This window comes from Ranitomeya variabilis, chromosome 2, assembly GCF_051348905.1.
Source record: "Ranitomeya variabilis isolate aRanVar5 chromosome 2, aRanVar5.hap1, whole genome shotgun sequence".
Lineage (NCBI taxonomy): Eukaryota > Metazoa > Chordata > Amphibia > Anura > Dendrobatidae > Ranitomeya > Ranitomeya variabilis.
The window spans coordinates 786518676-786534529 of NC_135233.1; positions in this window are offsets into that span (position 1 = coordinate 786518676).

The window sequence follows — 15854 nt, forward strand, 5'->3', positions numbered from 1 at the left end:
CTTGGGTTCCTTTGTGATCTTGCAAACTATTATGCACCTTCCTTTTGGAGTGATCTTTGTTGTTTGACCACTCCTAGAGAGGGAAATAATGGCATTGAATTTCCTCAATTTGTCCACAATCACTCTTATTGTGAATTGGTAGTGCCCAAACTTTTAATTGTGGATTATGTAACCTTTTCCTGCCTGACCAGTATCAGCAATTCTTCTTCAGGCCATGTGCACACGTTCAGTATTTTTCGCGATTTTTTCGCGTTTTTTCACTATAAAACGTGATAAAAACGTATTCCACATTTTTTCTGCAAATCTTGCATTTTTTTCCACGAAAAAATCGCATCGCGGAAAAAAAGCAACATGTTCATTAAATTTGCGGAATTGCGGGGATTCCGCACACCTAGGAGTGCATTGATCTGCTTACTTCCCACACGGGGCTGTGCACACCATGCGGGAAGTAAGCAGAATATGTGCGGTTGGTACCCAGGGTGGAGGAGAGGAGACTCTCCTCCACGGACTGGGCACCATATAATTGTTAAAAAAAAGAATTAAAATTAAAAAATAGTCATATACTCACCTTCAATGGCCCCCGCAGTCTTCCCGCCTCTCAGGTGCATGCTGCCGCTTCCGTTCCTATAGATGGTGTGGTGAAGGACCTGCGATGACGTCGCGGTCTTGTGATTGGTCGCATGACCGCTCATGTGACCGCTCACGTGACCGCGACGTCATCGAAGGTCCTGCACACACACACCATCTATAGGAATGGACATCGCTGAGGAGATCGGCTGTCTGCAGGTGAGTATAACCATTTTTTTTATTTTTTTTATTATTTTTAAACATTCAATCTTTTACTATTGATGCTGCATAGGCTGCATCTATAGTAAAAAGTTGGTCACACTTGTCAAACAGTATGTTTGACAAGTGTGACCAACCTGTCAGTCAGTTTTCCAAGCGATGCTACAGATCGCTTGGAAAACTTTAGCATTCTGCAAGCTAATTACGCTTGCAAAATGCTAAAAAAACGGGAAAAAATCGGGAAAAAAAACGCAAAAAAAAAATGTGGATTTCTTGCAGAAAATTTCCTGTTTTCTTCAGGAAATTTCTGCAAGAAATCCTGACGTGTGCACATACCCTCAGAGGTCCTCAGAAATCTTCTTTGTTTGTGCCATGGTACAATTCTACAAATGTATAATAAAGATCAGACTTTAATTAATCCATGTATTTTGAATAGAATAGGTTGCCCAATCAGACTTCATTGTAATCTAATTAAAAACACCAGACTTTAATTTCACCATCAAATTATGTGAAAATCCTAAAGTATCGCATACTTTTGCCACTTGCAGATATTTTATATTGTATAATTTTCTTCAATAAAAAGTTACAAAGTCTAATATTTTTGACTCATTTGTTTGATTTGGTTCTCCATATTTACTTTAATGTTTTGTGTGAAAATCTGATATTGTTTTAATTCAAATTTATACAGAAATATGGAAAATTCTGAAAGGTTCAGAAACTTTCAAGAACCACTGTACATAGAAATATATATTTTTCTTATTTAGGCAAGAGTATGACTGAGCGGCAGAATGATAACCAGGCATTAACTTAAAATTATTGTTTAGGCGTTATCTCAATTTTCCTCCAGGCCTAAATATAATATATTTTCCTTCAGATGGACTTTTATAACATAAGCAAAATATAGTGTGTCATGGGAAATCAACAATCATATTATTTCAACCAGAGAGGCCTGACATTTATATTAGTTTTAAAGCTGCTAAGCCTAACATACTTAAATCGAAAATAAATCCTGCATAAAGTTTTGTAACGGAAGACGACAACTAAAAAAAAATTGGATCGAAAGAAATAATATTTGGAAATAGGACATCAAAATGGATAACTATTGTTATTTGTCAATGACAGTCAGTGTAATCTTAGTGCACTAGTATATACACGGTGTATAATTGATTTACATAAAATTAAAAGGTAGCAAAAAGAAACCATATATAAATGAGGGACGAAAGAAGGGTTCATAAGACAAGGTGAAGGTGGATATTGCAGTATTCATTAAAGACATATTATTGTGTAGTTTCCTGTTGGTGAAGGAGAGCAAGAAAAAATTTAATGAAGCTTTGAAAATAAAGTGGCTACACAGAGAATATATCTTTAGTATTTGCAGGAAGTTGCTTTTTATTTAATACGAAGTTAAACAATATGATTCATAGTATTGGAACACTATCCATTCACTCCATGATAAAGTATCTTTCTTGAGCCACTGAGGCAGAAGTCAATTCCTCGTATTTTGGATAGATATTTTAGCAAGTCTTTTGTCAAATTTTCAAATTATGAGAGCAAATGTTTTTACTGAATGACAGAGATGGTGTTAGGGCTGGCGGAACACACCGAGTAAATATGGAGATAGTATAGGTGCGTTCACAGCCCGGGGTCCACCGTGCAGGAGTGGAACCTGCTGCTAGTAGATGGTAGACACGAGTTCCGTCACCCGGTCTGTATAGGAGCGAACCCTGTTGCTTCACAGAGTCGCTGGGATTAAAGGAAAAGCTGTGCTCTATTAACCCCTTAACGACCTTTGACGCATACGCTGCATCATGAAAGTCGGTGCCAAAATGACCTATGACGCAGCGTATGCATCATGGAATGATCGCGTCCCTGCAGATCGGGTGAAGGGGTTAACTCCTATTTTACCCGATCTGCAGGGAGAGGGGGAGTGGTGCTTCAGCCCAGGGGGGGTGGCTTCACCCCCCCGTGGCTACGATCGCTCTGATTGGCTGTTGAAAGTGAAACTGCCAATCAGAGCGATTTGTAATATTTCACCTAAAAAACTGGTGAAATATTACAATCCAGCCATGGCCGATGCTGCAATAACATCGGCCATGGCTGGAAATACTAAAGTGCCCCCCCCCACACCCACCGATCGCCCCCCCAGTGCTCCGTTAGTCCTCCGGTCCCCTCCGTCCGCCTGCCGGCTCCCCCGTCCTGCTGTCCGCTCCCTCCTTGCTCAGATCCCCCCCCCCTGTGCTCCGATCACCCCCCCTGTGCTCCGATCCACCCCCCCACCACCCCTTCATACTTACCGATCCTCCCGGTGTCCGGCCGTCTCCTCCCTGGGCGCCGCCATCTTGGAAAATGGCGGGCGCATGCTCAGTGCGCCCGCCGAATCTGCCAGTCGGCAGATTCCTTACAGGTACATTTTGATCGCTGTGGTAGGTTCTATCACAGCGATCAAAATAAAAAAAATAATAAATAACCCCCCCCCCTTTATCACCCCCATAGGGACAATAATAAAATAAAGAATTTTTTTTTTTTTTCCACTAGGGTTAGGGTTAGAACTAGGGTTAGAACTAGGGGTAGGGTTAGGGGTAGGGTTAGGGTTACGGGTAGGGTTAGGGGTAGGGTTATGGCATGTGCACACAGAGCGGATCGGCCGCGGATCCGCAGCGGATCGGCCGCGGATCCGCAGCGGATCCGCAGCGGATCGGCAGCGGATTGGCAGCGGATTGGCCGCGGATCCGCAGCGGATTGGCAGCGGATTGGCCGCGGATCCGCAGCGGATTGGCAGCGGACCCGCAGCGGATCGGCCGCGGATCGGCCGCGGATCCGCCGCGGATCCGCCGCGGATCCGCAGCGGATCGGCAGCGGATCGGCAGCGGATCGGCAGCGGATCCGCAACGGATCGGCAGCGGATCCGCAGCGGATCCGCAGCGGATCGGCAGCGGATCCGCAGCGGATCGGCCGCGGATCCGCAGCGGATTGGCAGCGGATCCGCAGCGGATCCGCAGCGGATTGGCCGCGGATCCGCAGTGGATTGGCAGCGGATCCGCAGCGGATGGGCAGCGGATTGGCAGCGGATCCGCAGCGAATTCGAAGCAGTTTTCCATCAGGTTTACAGTACCATGTACACCTAAGGAAAACCAAATCCGCTGTGCCCATGGTGCGGAAAATTCCGTGCAGAAACGCTGCGTTGTATTTTCCGCAGCATGTCAATTCTTTGTGCGGATTCCGCAGCGTTTTACACCTGTTCCTCAATAGGAATCCGCAGGTGAAATCCGCACAAAAAAACACTGGAAATCTGCTGTAAATCCGCAGGTAAAACGCAGTGCCTTTTACCTGCAGATTTTTCAAAAATCGTGCGGAAAAATCTCACACGAATCCGCAACGTGGGCACATAGCCTTAGGGTTAGGGTTGGAATTAGAGTTAGGGTTGGAATTAGGGCTAGGGTTTGAAATAGGGTTAAGATTAGGCTTGTGGTTAGGGTTACGGATAGGGTTAGGGGTGTGTTGGGGTTACAGTTGTGGTTAGGGTTGGGATTAGGGTTACGGTTGGGATTAGGGTTAGGATTAGGGTTGGAATTAGGGTTACGGGTGTGTTGCGGTTAGGGTTGTGGTTAGGGGTGTGTTGGGGTTAGGGTTGTGATTAGGGTTATGGCTACAGTTGGGATTAGGATTAGGGGTGTGTTGGGGTTAGTGTTGAAGTTAGAATTGAGGGGTTTCCACTGTTTAGGCACATCAGGGGTCTCCAAACGCAACATGGCGCCACCATTGATTCCAGCCAATCTTGCGTTCAAAAGGTCAAATGGTGCTCCCGCCCTTCCAAGCCCCGACGTGCGCCCAAACAGTGGTTTACCCCCACATTTGGGGTACCAGCGTACTCAGGACAAACTGGGCAACAACTGTTGGGGTCCAATTTCTCCTGTTACCCTTGCAAAAATAAAAAATTACTTGCTAAAACATAATTTTTGAGGAAAGAACAATTATTTTTTATTTTCACGGCTCTGCGTTGTAAACTTCTGTGAAGCACTTGGGGGTTGAACGTGCTCACCACACATCTAGATAAGTTCCTTGGGGGGTCTAGTTTCCAAAATGGGGTCACTTGTGGGGGGTTTCTACTGTTTAGGCATATCAGGGGCTCTGCAAACGTAACATGATGCCCGCAGACCATTCCATCAAAGTCTGCATTCCAAAACGTCACTACTTCCCTTCCGAGCCCCGGCATGTGCCCAAACAGTGGTTTACCCCCACATATGGGGTATCAGCGTACTCAGGAGAAACTGGACAACAACTTTTGGGGTCCAATTTCTCCTGTTACTCTTGCAAAAATAAAAAATTCTGGGCTAAAAAAATATTTTTGAGGAAAGGAAACACATTTATTATTTTCACGGCTCTGCATTATAAACTTCTGTGAAGCACTTGGGGGTTCAAAGTGCTCACCACACATCTAGATAAGTTCCCTTGGGGGTCTAGTTTCCAAAATGGAGTCACTTGTGGGGAGTTCCTACTGTTTAGGCACATCAGGGGCTCTGCAAACGCAACATGATGCCCGCAGAGCATTCCATCAAAGTCTGCATTTCAAAACGTCACTACTTCCCTTCCGAACCCCGACGTGTGCCAAAACAGTGGTTTACCCCCACATATGGGGTATCAGCGTACTCAGGAGAAACTGGACAACAACTTTTGGGGTCCAATTTCTCCTGTTACTCTTGCAAAAATAAAAAAATTCTGGGCTAAAAAAATATTTTTGAGGAAAGGAAACACATTTTTTATTTTCACGGCTCTGCGTTATAAACTTCTGTGAAGCACTTGGGGGTTCAAAGTGATCACCACACATCTAGATTAGTTCCTTGGGAGGTCTAGTTTCCAAAATGGGGTCACTTGTGCGGGAGCTCCAATGTTTAGGCACACAGGGGCTCTCCAAACGCGACATGGTGTCCGCTAATGATTGGAGCTAATTTTCCATTCAAAAAGCCAAATGGCGTGCCTTCCCTTCCGAGCCCTGCCGTGCGCCCAAACAGTGGTTTACCCCCACATATGGGGTATCATCGTACTCAGGACAAACTGGACAACAACATTTGGGATCCAATTTCTCCTATTACCCTTGGGAAAATAAAAAATTCTGGGCTAAAAATCATTTTTGAGGAAAGAAAAATTATTTTTTTTATTTTCACGGCTCTGCGTTATAAACTTCTGTGAAGCACCTGGAGGTTATAAGTGCTTACTATGCATCTAGATAAGTTCCTTGGGGGGTCTAGTTTCCAAAATGGGGTCACTTGTAGGGGAGCTCCAATGTTTAGGCACACAGGGGCTCTCCAAACGCGACATGGTGTCCGCTAACGATTGGAGCTAATTTTCCATTCAAAAAGTCAAATGGCACGCCTCCCTTTCCGAGCCTTGCCGTGCACCCAAACAGTGGTTTACCCCCACATATGAGGTATCGGCATACTCAGGAGAAATTGCCCAACAAATTTTAGGATCCATTTTATCCTGTTGCCCATGTGAAAATGAAAGAATTGAGGCTAAAAGAAATTTTGTGTGAAAAAAAAGTACTTTTTCATTTTTGCGGATCAATTTGTGAAGCACCTGGGGGTTTAAAGTGCTCACTATGCCTCTAGATGAGTTCCTTGGGGGGTCTAGTTTCCAAAATGGGGTCACTTGTGGAGGAGCTCCAATGTTTAGGCACACAGGGGCTTTCCAAACGCGACATGGTGTCCGCTAACGATGGAGATAATTTTTCATTCAAAAAGTCAAATGGCGCTCCTTCCCTTCCGAGCCTTACCATGTGCCCAAACAGTGGTTTACCCCCACATGTGAGGTATTGGTGTACTCAGGAGAAATTGCCCAACAAAATTTAGGATCCATTTTATCCTGTTGCCCATGTGAAAATGAAAAAATTGAGGCTAAAATAATTTTTTTGTGAAAAAAAAGTACTTTTTCATTTTTACGGATCAATTTGTGAAGCACCTGGGGGTTTAAAGTGCTCACTATGCTTCTAGATAAGTTCCTTGGGGGGTCTAGTTTCCAAAATGGGGTCATTTGTGGGGGAGCTCCAATGTTTAGGCACACAGGGGCTCTCCAAACGTGACATGGTGTGGGCTAAAGATTGGAGCCAATTTTTCATTCAAAAAGTCAAATGGCGCTCCTTCCCTTCCGAGCCCTGCCGTGCGCCCAAACAGTGGTTTACCCCCACATATGAGGTATCAGCGTACTCAGGACAAATTGGACAACAACGTCCGTGGTCCAGTTTCTCCTTTTACCGCTGGGAAAATAAAAAAAATTGTTGCTAAAAGATCATTTTTGTGACTAAAAAGTTAAATGTTCATTTTTTACTTCCATGTTGCTTCTGCTGCTGTGAAACACCTGAAGGGTTAATAAACTTCTTGAATGTGGTTTTGAGCACCTTGAGGGGTGCAGTTTTTAGAATGGTGTCACTTTTGGGTATTTTCAGCCATATAGAACCCTCAAAATGACTTCAAATGTGAGGTGGTCCCTAAAAAAAATGGTTTTGTAAATTTTGTTGTAAAAATAAGAAATCACTGGTCAAATTTTAACCCTTATAACTTCCTAGCAAAAAAAAAAAATGTTTCCAAAATTGTGCTGATGTAAAGTAGACATGTGGGAAACGTTATTTATTAACTATTTTGTGTCACATAACTCTCTGGTTTAACAGAATAAAAATTCAAAATGTGAAAATTGCGAAATTTTCAAATTTTTTGCCAAATTTCCGTTTTTTTCACAAATAAACTCAGAAATTATCGACCTAAATTTACCACTAACATGAAGCCCAATATGTCACGAAAAAACAATCTCAGAATCGCTAGGATCCGTTGAAGCGTTCCTGAGTTATTACCTCATAAAGGGACACTGGTCAGAATTTCAAAAAACGGCAAGGTCATTAAGGCCAAAATAGGCTGGGTCATGAAGGGGTTAACCTCAGAGAGGATCACAGCTCACAAACAGAGCAGGTAGCATACAGTGGTCATTCAGTCAGCAGCAGCACACAAACAACTCCTCTCCGGAGGTGCCGGAATTCTAGTGGCTATACGCCAGCCCTAAATTCACACACACAAACTCCTCTCCAGAGGTGCTGGAATTCTAGTGGCTATACAGCCAACTCTGAGCACATGCTGACACAGACCACGAAGTAGCTAAGCTCATACGCTCGTAAACATAAGTTGATACTAGCGCATGGCCGTGTGGCCATGTGAACCTTTTATAGAGAAAGCTCTCCAGGACCTTCCTAGTGGTCCAATAGGAACTGCTTCAGGACCTGAGCATGTGACCCCCGACCTCCAATGAGAGGTCGTCTCTTGGGCATGCTCAGTAGCGGAAAAGCAGGCCTGGAAGATCAGCAGTAACCAAGCGCACAGTATCTGACTGAGCCAGACGCTGGAACTGATGTCTCCGCTGGGCAGGCTCCACTGTGGCTGAAGAAGAATGGGAGACCACAGCGGAGGTGTCTCGAGATTCCTGCTGTGCAGTGGTGGGAGCTCGACACCTAACAGATGGTTAATTAATTATTATGCATTTGGGAAGCCAATTGATTGATGAATAGAATGGTTTTGGGGGTGTTTAGAATAGGCATTTTGTTGAAAAGAGTATGGGCATGTGACCAGAATGTGTGTATTAGTGGACAACTCCACCATATGTATGACATAGTCCTTCTCTCTACATCCCCAGCAAGTTTCTCTAGCTCATTGGTACAGGAGATGTGATAGGGAAAACGATCTATATCATAGAAAATTTACAATGAAGAAGGGTTCTCATGCTTAATTGACAATAACCATTTTATGGGCAAGTAAAAAACATTTGGTCCCTGATTCATCATTACCTTTAAGCCTTTTTTCTAGTTTTGTGCGTATTTTGTTTGCACCCAATTAATTATACTATTTGCACCTTTTTTAAGTCTATTTTTCACATGTGCTTGTCTCATTTTTTTTCCTCACTTTGCTGTCAGAGTCTAGCAATTTTAGATTTTTTAGTCTGATTCATCAATTGCGATTTTCAATATCTGCACAATTTTTTCTAACATACAACTGTTGGAGCCAAGTTGCAAGAATAGTTTGACACAGCAAAAAGCTCATTTTTGGTTATGCACCATATTCATAAAACATGTGCGCCATTTCAGAGCGATCTGAAGTCAAATGAGTCCATGGGAAGGTATTGAGAGCATGGCGGCAGATAGCTTGCGTAATCAGTAAGCAGAGTAAGGAGAGTCATGAAAAAACTCTAGTACAGGTAGGTGCCGCAGATAGTATTTTCTACAGTCAGCAAGAGTTGGATCTCTAAATGCCTGTTTACGGCCTGGCGAATGGATATTTGGCTTTTATAGAAGGTGGATCTTGGGTCAGATAAATGTCTCCACATTAAACAGTGTCCTGCATCACATGGCAGGCTTTATCTATTAATGTTTTTTTGTGACCATAAAATTAGGCCAGGCGTCTAATAAAGAAATATTAACTGCAGAATTTTAGAGGAACATAGTTTAAAGAGTAAACATTATTTTAAATTGTATTCCATAAATCCATAGTACACGTGAATATATGAATTTTTGTAAGATCTTAAAGTGTAACTGTGGTTACAATTTTTATTTCATAAATCATTAGTATACAGGAAAATAGGCATTTTTTAATTTCCCTCCACCAGGACTGATCATTCAATCTCAAAATTCATATTTCACAGGTAAAATTTGCATTCAGTGAAGACACACTTTAAGGCTATGTGCTCACGATCAGGAATAGCAGCGTCTTCGATGCAGTGCATTTGCATTACAAGTAGAGTTTAGCAAACATGTTTGGAATCGGTTGCCGAATCTGAATTTGCCATATTCATGCCATATTGGTACCCTATTAGTGACGAATTTATGTTTGATGATCGGTTCCGAACATATACGTTCATTTCTACTCCAATTGACTCCAATGACGTTGCAAAAACAATATTCGCCGCCAATCGTAATTGGAACTGCACCTCAATGGGGAAGTGGCAGCTGTGCTGGGGGAGAAAATGGTTAGAAGGTTGGAGGAGTGTTTAAACTAGGGATTGGGGGGGAGGGTATTCATTTTATAGGAGGGGAAGATAGTGCAGATAGAGACCTGGGCACAAATAAGGAAGTTGGGGGTGGCGGTGTCATGGGGGGTGGGGTTAGAACAGTTAGTAATTTAAGAAAGAATAGAGGTACAGAGAGGAACATCAAGTGCATGTATACTAATGCCAGAAGCCTCGCCAACAAAATGGATGAATTAGAACTAATGTTGTTGGAGCATAATTATGACATGGTGGGGATATCTGAGACATGGCTGGATGAGAGCCATGACTGGGCTGTTAACTTGCAGGGCTATAGCCTGTTCAGAAATGACCGTACAGATAAGCGAGGGGGAGGGGTGTGTCTATATGTAAAATCTTCCTTAAAACCCATCCTGCGTGATAATATAGGTGAATTTAATGAAAATGTAGAGTCCCTGTGGGTGGAGATAAGGGGAGGGGGAAAAAATAATAAATTACTGATAGGGATTTGTTATAAATCTCCAAAAATAATGGAAGCAATGGAGAATAGCCTCGTAAAGCAAATAGATAAAGCTGCGACTCTAGGAGAAGTCATTATTATGGGGGACTTCAACTACCCTGAAATAGATTGGGGAACAGAAACCTGCAGTTCCAGCAAAGGTAATCGGTTTTTGACAACTATGAGAGACAATTACCTTTCACAACTGGTTCAGGACCCAACAAGGAGGGGGGCACTGCTAGACCTAATATTAACCAACAGGCCAGACCGCATATCAAATATAAGGGTTGGGGGTCACTTGGGGAATAGTGATCACAAAATAATAAGTTTTCATGTAACCTTTAATAAGATGGGTAGTAGGGGGGTGACAAGGACACTAAACTTCAGGAGGGCAAATTTCCAACGGATGAGAGAGGATCTTGGTGCAATTAACTGGGACGATATCCTGAGACACAAAAATACACAAAGAAAATGGGAGACGTTTATTAGCATCCTGGATAGGACCTGTGCACAGTATATACCGTATGGGAATAAACATACTAGAAATAGGAGGAAACCAATATGGCTAAATAGAGCTGTAAGGGGCGCAATAAGGGACAAAAAGAAAGCATTTAGAGAATTAAAGGAAGTAGGTAGTGAGGAGGCATTAAATAAATACAGAAAATTAAATAAATTCTGTAAAAAGCAAATCAAGGCAGCAAAGATTGAGACAGAGAGACTCATTGCCAGAGAGAGTAAAAATAATCCCAAAATATTCTTTAACTATATAAATAGTAAGAAACTAAAAAATGACAGTGTTGGCCCCCTTAAAAATAGTCTGGGTGAAATGGTGGATGAGGATGAGGAAAAAGCCAATATGCTAAATGACTTTTTTTCATCAGTATTTACAAAAGAAAATCCCATGGCAGACAAAATGACTAGTGATAAAAATTCCCCATTAAATGTCACCTGCTTAACCCAGCAGGAAGTACAGCGGCGTCTAAAAATAACTAAAATTGACAAATCTCCTGGCCCGGATGGGATACACCCCCGAGTACTGCAGGAACTAAGTACAGTCATTGATAGACCATTATTTTTAATCTTTAAAGACTCCATAATAACAGGGTCTGTACCACAGGACTGGCGTATAGCAAATGTGGTGCCAATATTCAAAAAAGGGGCAAAAACTGAACTTGGTAATTATAGGCCAGTAAGCTTAACCTCTACTGTGGGTAAAATCCTGGAGGGCATTCTAAGGGATACTATACTGGAGTATCTGAAGAGGAATAACCTTATGACCCAGTATCAGCACGGGTTTACTAGGGACCGTTCATGTCAGACTAATTTGATCAGCTTCTATGAAGAGGTAAGTTCCGGACTGGACCAAGGGAACCCAGTGGACGTAGTGTATATGGACTTTTCCAAAGCTTTTGATACGGTGCCACACAAAAGGTTGTTACATAAAATGAGAGTAATGGGGATAGGGGAAAATATGTGTAAGTGGGTTGAGAGCTGGCTCAGGGATAGGAAACAAAGGGTGGTTATTAATGGAGCACACTCGGACTGGGTTGCGGTTAGCAGTGGGGTACCACAGGGGTCAGTATTGGGCCCTCTTCTTTTTAACATATTTATTAATGACCTTGTAGGGGGCATTCAGAGTAGAATTTCAATATTTGCAGATGACACTAAACTCTGCAGGGTAATCAATGCAGGGGAGGACAATTTTATATTACAGGATGATTTATGTAAACTAGAAGCTTGGGCTGATAAATGGCAAATGAGCTTTAATGGGGATAAATGTAAGGTCATGCACTTGGGTAGAAGTAATAAGATGTATAACTATGTGCTTAATTCTAAAACTCTGGGCAAAACCGTCAATGAAAAAGACCTGGGTATATGGGTGGATGACAAACTCATATTCAGTGGCCAGTGTCAGACAGCTGCTACAAAGGCAAATAAAATAATGGGATGTATTAAAAGAGGCATAGATGCTCATGAGGAGAACATAATTTTACCTCTATACAAGTCACTAGTTCGACCACACTTAGAATACTGTGCACAGTTCTGGTCTCCGGTGTATAAGAAAGACATAGCTGAACTGGAGCGGGTGCAGAGAAGAGCGACCAAGGTAATTAGAGGACTGGGGGGTCTGCAATACCAAGATAGGTTATTACACTTGGGGCTATTTAGTTTGGAAAAACGAAGACTAAGGGGTGATCTTATTTTAATGTATAAATATATGAGGGGACAGTACAAAGACCTTTCTGACGATCTTTTTAATCATAGACCTGAGACAGGGACAAGGGGGCATCCTCTACGTCTGGAGGAAAAAAGGTTTAAGCATAATAACAGACGCGGATTCTTTACTGTAAGAGCAGTGAGACTATGGAACTCTCTGCCGTATGATGTTGTAATGAGTGATTCATTAATTAAATTTAAGAGGGGACTGGATGCCTTTCTGGAAAAGTATAATGTTACAGGGTATATACACTAGATTCCTTGATAAGGCGTTGATCCAGGGAACTAGTCTGATTGCCGTATGTGGAGTCGGGAAGGAATTTTTTTCCCCATGGTGGAGTTACTCTTTGCCACATGGGTTTTTTTGCCTTCCTCTGGATCAACATGTTAGGGCATGTTAGGTTAGGCTATGGGTTGAACTAGATGGACTTACAGTCTTCCTTCAACCTTAATAACTATGTAACTATGTAACTATGTAACTGAATTTTGAAAAATTCACTCAACTCTAATTACAAGCACAGTGGATGGGATTTATAGAAATCCCATGCCCACTGTGCTTGTATTTAACTCTGTGTAAACTCACCAGTGGTGCGGGTTTACAAGTTGATGCATGTCAATTATCTGCAGCATAGATTATCTTTGGATGTGGTCGTTAAAATTAAAATGATTGTTACTTTTAAAATAAGGCCCAGAAAATGGAAGCACAGTCACCTTAGGGTACCGTCACACAGTGCAATTTTGATCGCTACGACGGCACGATTTGTGACGTTCCAGCGATGCATTTACGATATCGTTGTGTCTGACACGCTACTGCGATCCGGATCCCCGCTGAGAATCGTACGTCGTAGCAGATCGTTTGAAACTTTCTTTCGTCGTCTAGTGTCCCGCTGTGGCGGCATGATTGCATCGTGTGACACAGGTTGTATACGATGTGCGCACAGTAACCAACGGCTTCTACATCGCAAATACGTCATGAAATTATCGCTCCAGCGCCGTGTATTGCAACGTGTGACCGCAGTATATGACGCTGGAGCGATAATTATACGACGCTGCAACGTCACGAATCGTGCCGTCGTAGCGATGAAAATGGCACTGTGTGACGGTACCCTTAGCAAGACTTCTTGATTCTTCCAGGCTTACTTTGATTAACATGTCACTAAACTAAAGTGCCACAGCATTTCAAAGTAAAACTTGTATGCTTACAATGAAGGTGCCTGTTCTGAATTCATGGTGTCCATAATTCAGGCAACATGCGTTACTGGACAGGTTCTCTTTAATGCTGATGACGGGACACATTAGAAGATACAACAGTTTTTTTAAATGAATTCACAGGGCCTTTATTGTTCAGTAGATTTGGAGCAGTGGTTGCTGGTTGAGTGGTTCCCTTTGGGTCTTTGAGGGAGGCCAATGGGTGGTGAGCCTTCATTAGGTTGTCTGCAACACTGTTGGACATTTGTGATAATGAACTATAATATTGTACCCATTAAGTAAGTCTGTGAAAGGTGCATACAGTCTAGGAAAAAGCGCAGACCCTCTAAAGTGTGGATCATGACCATTGTATCTGGTCATGGTTGCAAATATAAAGCCCCAAAGGTATGATAAATTGTGTTCTTTGGCAATATCCATGATTGGTCAAATTGCACCATCTATCATCTATCTATCTATCTATCTATCTATCTATCTATCTATCTATCTATCTATCTATCTATCATCTATCGGTCTGTCTTTCTATATCTGCCTGTCTGTCTCTGTGTAAACATTATTCTTCTATGGAGTATGTAAAATAAAAGGTTGGACAAAGAAATGACATCACAATTCTTTTTTGCTAAATAATAGATCTGTATTTAGGTTAAATCGATGTGAATACTTTTCTGCCCAATAATGACAGAAGTATTCTAGGAGTGATACCTTAATTGGCTAACCAGAAAGTAATATGGTTAGCCAATAAAGGTATCACTTCTAGAATACTTCTGTCATCATTGGGCAGAAAAGTATTCACATCGATTTTTCTGGCTAACACGGTACCACAATACAATTTGTTATTGTACATCATATTTAGGTTACAAAAACGCATACAAATCCGCATAAAAAAACACACGAAAATCGCATAAAAATGCATCAAAAATGCATTAAAAACACGCAGATTTTTAAGTGCGTTTTCTGGCAAGAGATGTAGATTCTGTGCAGAAAATTCTGCAGGCAAATGTGCAATGTGTGCACATACCCTTAAACACAACTGTGAGCCTCCTTCTAGATCTGGAAATGTCAAGGTCTAAAGAATGGAGGGCTTGTTGGACCCTGTTGAGTTAAATTGTATTTGTTGATGACAACCCCAGGATGTTAATAACTATGTATACTAGAGCCATAGAACACATATTCAAGAAGACACTGTAAGAGAAAACCTTGAAAATCATATCAGGAACAACATAGGAATAATATTCAAAAAGGCTTTGTAGAATTTTAATTGTTAGTAGGGATGAGCTAGTAGAGAAATATTCAGACTCACTATACTCGTAACGAGTAGGTCTTAATACTCGGGTATTCGTAAAGAGTAGCGAGTCCAATGCGAGTCAATGATAAATGCGAGTAATTTTATGTTGCACCCTGCAAAGCGGTCTGGGGGCCTGAGGAAAAGGCTGAAATGGGTGCATGATTGTTTAAAAGCAGGTGGTAAAAAGCTGTGTGTTGGTTAATGCAGGAAGAAGCCACCCATCATCATCACAAGAGGTTCACAATTCTAAAGGTTGGACTACTGTCCCTGTTGTTCCACTGCCACTGCATAATGTGCAGGCATAGTGTCTTCCAAAAATGAGCCCAAGGGGTTGTATCATGGTTGATGTCAGGAAGGAGGCCTCAACAGCCAGACAATTATGAAACTAGACTACTAGCACGGTAGTTCCAGTGTCCAATGGCAAGGCACAGACATAGCATTTCCAAAAATGAGCACAAGGGACTGTATCATGGTTGACGCAGGAAGGAGGCCTCAAGATCCAGACAATTATGAAATTAGACTAACAGCACGGTAGTTCCAGTGCCCAATGTGCAGGCATAGACATAGTGTTTCCAAAAATAATGAAATATTAATGAATGGAACATTGTTTCTAGCTTGTTGACTATGAGGTACATGTGGCAGAAGCAGGAGTAGGTTACCCATGGAATTAGAAGGAGGAAAGGGGTTTGTATGGGAAGGGATGGACGTGATCACCAGTAGCATAAAAGAACATTTTGGGTGACTTTAGGTTGGGATGATGTCATCTGGAGGAATTAAAAACTGTGGCAAAATCCAATCCTTGTTAAATTTTATCATAGTCAGTGTGTCTGCATTCTCTGTAGTCAGCCGTGTGCGTATATCTGTGAT